At 42.0% G+C, this 4,953-nt stretch overlaps 1 long non-coding RNA gene across 1 annotated transcript; it reads right to left on the bottom strand.

The window, feature by feature from the left end:
* Positions 1-634: 634 nt before the first annotated feature.
* LOC146079567 (uncharacterized) lies at positions 635-3,577 on the bottom strand. Its single transcript, XR_014474615.1, has 3 exons — positions 3,121-3,577; positions 1,005-1,204; positions 635-731 (listed from the first exon to the last, which is right to left on the bottom strand). It is a non-coding gene; the product is annotated as an uncharacterized LOC146079567 (long non-coding RNA).
* Positions 3,578-4,953: the final 1,376 nt, after the last annotated feature.

Genomic DNA, 4,953 nt, shown 5'->3' with positions numbered 1-4,953 from the left:
TCTGCCCCATTATCTTGGAATACTCTGTGTCCAGATGGATAGTATTTTCTGATAAATGGCACCAAAGCACGATCGACTATTTGTTCTTGGAAGAAGATCTTATCCATAATCCCTACAGAGATACAGTAAGATGCCATTAACATGTACACATTTCAGGGTTCTGAGTTGTTTAAAACTACAGTAGAAATGTACAGTACAGTACCTTCAAAAACTAACATAGGTCCAGCACCCCTGCGAGATATACCTCCCCATACGTGGACTTTTAATGGAAACTTTGCTCGTGGTTTCAATGAGATAAAGTTACGTTTGCGGAAGGACATTCTTGAGAACCTCTCCATAGAAACAGAAGTTTCATCTGTGAAAAGTACATCATTAAATTTTTCTGCACTGTCAATCCACTGTTGAGCTTGTATAACTCTCTTTTCTTTATTGACATCTCTTATCATGGGATGCAGCCTACAGGTACAGTAAGTAAAGAAAAATTTGGACCATTGAGACATTAAATGCTTATGACTTGCAGTATATTGTAAAATTAAGGTTAATGTACTGTACAGTACAGTATTTTACATTACCTTGTGCGACCATATCTCCATCCCATTTTTCTTCGCATCCGTTTCACACTGGAAAGTGAAACGTCCATATCATAGTCCGAATGAAGAATGTTTTTTATTTTTCCAGCAGTACGCTCATCATCACCACAAGTTAATTCTTCTACAATCTTTTGGACTTTCCTATAGTATAACACAGACAAAAATGATTGTACAGCATACAGCAGGCATGTCCAAACTGTGGACCTCCAGCTGTTGTGAAACTACACATCCAGGCATGCCTTGCCATAATTGTACTGTATCTTTCTCTAATAGCAAATCGATGGCACAGCATGATGGCACTTGTAGTTTCACAACGGCTGGAGGGCAGCAGCTTGAAGCCACCTGGTACAGTACAGTATACAGTAGTAATGTACAGTAATTATAGAATCTGCTAATATAGAGTACTGTACTTACAATGTGCAGTGAGAAGGAGTTCTGTATCTGGGGCGCATCCTCATAGAAGCATGATTGCGCACAGTCTGTAAATGAACTTCAGTACCACTTTCTTTCAGCCAAGCCTGGATCTCTCGTGTTGTCTTGTTATCTTGCTTCATCTTGGCGATGATCTGGCTCATTTCTTTGGTGATTTTTGGCGGCATGTTTAATCTCAGGAACTGTGGAGACAAGATACAGTAATGTACCATAAATACTGACCAGTAATGTAATTTTTGGTACTTCGGCAACAAGTCGACTGGCTGGCAGCCGCGCAGGCAGGAATGAGGTTGGGGCCGGACGTGCGGCCGGTAGGGTTGCCTTCCCTTAATTAGTGGTATGCGATGCGATGCGATGGGCGCCGTGATAATAGACAAGTACCAAATACAGTACTGTACAGTATAGGGGAAAAAAATCCCTTTAATCCTGGAGACATACTGTACTGTACAGTATTAATTACACAGGTTCTGTGGCTGGCTCACTTCAAGACTCAATTTAAACTTTTTTTTTTTTTAAACAGCCATCAGACTTCATTCCAACTGTATTTTTTTTTAATCAGCCACAAAAACCTGTGTACTGTAATTAATACAGTACAGTACTGTATGTCTCCAGGATTAAAGGGATGAGGTGGCAACCCTAGCGGCCGGTAATGTGTGGCTTCTCCCTGCTCGTAACAACACAGAGCAGGGGGAAGGAGCAGGGGCGGGAGAAGGGGAGGCGCAGAGGCGGTCCGCAAGTTGAAAGCCCGCGTTGCGTACACACACACACAGCGATGATGGATGGTCAAATCAGCAGACGGGAGACTTTGCTAGTGTTGTGTCTCCCATTGGTGGCCTACACTATACACACTTGGAGATTTACTGTAAATCTGAAAATTGGCAAAAAGTAGCATGATTTAAAAAAAATGGGGTAATTGTGTATTATCAAGGTGCCCCCGATTTCCATCGCAGGGCATTGTACAACCAAAAATCGCATCGCATCGCATGTGATATGAAGCGATAGGACAGATTTTTAATTGTACAGGCAACCAGATGAGTACCCTGATGGGTAATGACTATTTTAAATGCACCACCATTGTTAACGAGACCCCATTATCAATGCTAACCCGAAGCGTGGCGAGCGCAGCCAGCCCGCGAGGGGCGGCGGTACGCGTCCTCTGACCTTTTTATACCCCCACTATGCACGTCGGCGTGGAGTTGATTTTACAGTACAGTATATAGAGCGCAGCGAGCCACCGAACCCGAACCGTGACGAGCGCAGCAAGACCCGTGAGGGGACGGTTAATACTTGTGAAGTAATGCGCGTCCCCTCGCGGGGCTCGCTGCGCACGCCACGCTATATAAGATCAACTTCACGCCGACGTGGATAGTGTGGGTATGAAAAGGTCAGAGGACGCGTACTGCCGCCCCTCGTACTTACAATACGAACACCCACAGCTAGGGGATTTTGTACACAGCTAGGGGATTTTTTACACAAATACAGTACAGTATACTGTATAACTGAGTCTGCGAAATAGTCTATTAATATGCGCAAAACCCCACCTGCGAAAAAATACGTTATTTACAGTATTACACGAACAGTATTACGGACTAATCCAGTATTTAGCACAGATTATACGACAATACCCATAGTGGCAGCCTACAGTAGCCCACCCTAATAGAGTATTGTCATCGCTAGTCGGGGATCTGCGGCCCATACACACCAGGCAATTTTAACACATTGTACAATATTCTAAATGGCGCTATCTCTACTGCACTGCACTGAACGTGGAAGCCATAAAAAATCACGATATCACTACTGTATACAGTAAGTCTGCGAAATTAGTCTGCGAAACAGACTCTAGTATTTACGGACAATACCCATAGCGGCAGCCTGCAGTATCTGAATACAGTATACACAGCAGGCGATTGTATACAGTATTCTGCACCGGGTGCATTTGAACAGTAGGGAAAGAAGGGAAACAGGTTAATTCAGGGACAAGGTGGGAACCGAGCGCTTCTGCGCAGGGACCATTTTGTCCTCGTAGGAGCCTGGCTGCTTACTGTATACTGTAATGCAGCAATCAGTCAAAATGTACAAATGACTGTACTATACTTACTGCTCCAGCGAGAAGATACTGTACTGTTCTTGCGGAAGGCAGTATGATGGTAAAGCTTGGTAGAAACAGGAACGCAGCAACAACTTGACTTTGGATTCAGCAGAATGAATAGTCCAGGTGTACAGGTACAATCTCGTGCTTGTATACAGGCAAGAGATGAAGAGACGATCCGTAGCAATTCTACACGGTTTAGATGCAGAAAAACAAACTGGATAGTTTGACAATTTTAGCGTCTGTAGCTGAATTTATGCTGGCAGAGACAAAGGAAAACCTTCACGGCTAAAAGCTGATAGGTGCATTTGAATTATGTACAATAGCAGTGAAACAAAAGAAAAGCCGAGCAGTGAAACAAAAAGGCAGACTGCAATTAACATACTGTATTTTGTATGACTGCAATCAACATCTTATTGTCTGAGGTGTCGGTCTGTGTCTGAGTTTGGAGAAATCTATTGTTGCGAAAAAAAAACGTTCTCTGTAGCGCAGTTATGTATGGGTATTAACTATCATGTACATGGCGGCCTGCCATTGTGAATTTTTGTTTGTGGAAAAGTCAGAAAGAATTTGTTAAGCACCAAATACTGTAACTACCTGTATTGGTTTAAAAAAAAAAAAGTACGTTTAAAAAATGAAAATATATTGTAACCAACTGAGGATCGAACTACTGATACTGACATAGTGAAGCTGTGCCTCTACCCACTAGGCCACTGTTGCCTGTGATTATAACAATAGCAAAGGTTAGCATGGCTTCTGCACCAATTACATACATGACCATACGTCACTGCGGCTGCGAATAAAATACAAAAACTGTGTCCGTAAAGTAAGGACAAAATCCGTAGTGTAAAGTATGATACTGTAGGTCCTCAAATAATGTTTTAAGTAGTCATCCAGCAATAGCAAAGGTTAGCATGGCTTTTGTACCAATTACATAAATGACCATACGTAGCTGCTTCTGCAAATAAATACAAACACTCTGTCCGTAAAGTAAGGACAAAATCCGTAGTGAAAAGTCGTGGCTGTTTAGCAAAGGTTAGCATGGCTTCTATGTTCACACAGTAGCACTCTGAACCAGGGACATGTGTAGCCTTGAAAAGCTGGAAAAGCGAATTTAATCCCGAAACACGGTCCTCAAAGCAAGGACTTTTACCTGAAAAGCTAAATCTATTTTGCGAAAAAAAAACGTTCTCTGTAGCGCAGTATGTATGGGTATTAACTATCGTGTACATGGCGGCCTGCCATTGTGAATTTTTGTTTGTGGAAAAGTCCGAAAGAATTTGATAAGCACCAAATACTGTAACTACTGTACCTGTATTGGTTTAATAAAAAAAAAATATGTTTAAAAAATGAAAATATATTGTAACCAACTGAGGATCGAACTACTGATACTGACATAGTGAAGCTGTGCCTCTACCCGCTAGGCCACTGTTGCCTGTGATTATCTTTGCTCCCTTGGTGTGTGATATACTGTACAGCAACGTCCAATACAAGACATGCCCCATAAAGTACAGTACGTACTGTATGACATGCTCCGTATGATACTGTAGGTCTTCAAATAATGTTTGAAGTAGTCATCCAGCAATAGCAAAGGTTAGCATGGCTTCTGCACCAATTACATAAATTACCGTACGTAACTGCAGCTGCGAATAAAATAAAATAACTCTGTCCGTAAAGTAAGGACAAAATCCGTAGTGTAAAGTATGATACTGTAGGTCCTCAAATAATGTTTTAAGTAGTCATCCAGCAATAGCAAAGGTTAGCATGGCTTCTGTACCAATTACATAAATGACCATACGTAGCTGCTTCTGCGAATAAATACAAACACTCTGTCCGTAAAGT

Source organism: Crinia signifera, chromosome 5, assembly GCF_055691185.1.
Source record: "Crinia signifera chromosome 5, ASM5569118v1, whole genome shotgun sequence".
Classification (NCBI taxonomy): Eukaryota; Metazoa; Chordata; class Amphibia; order Anura; family Myobatrachidae; genus Crinia; species Crinia signifera.
Note: the sequence above shows the minus strand (reverse complement) of the source record. Positions and strands in the feature narration are given on the sequence as shown.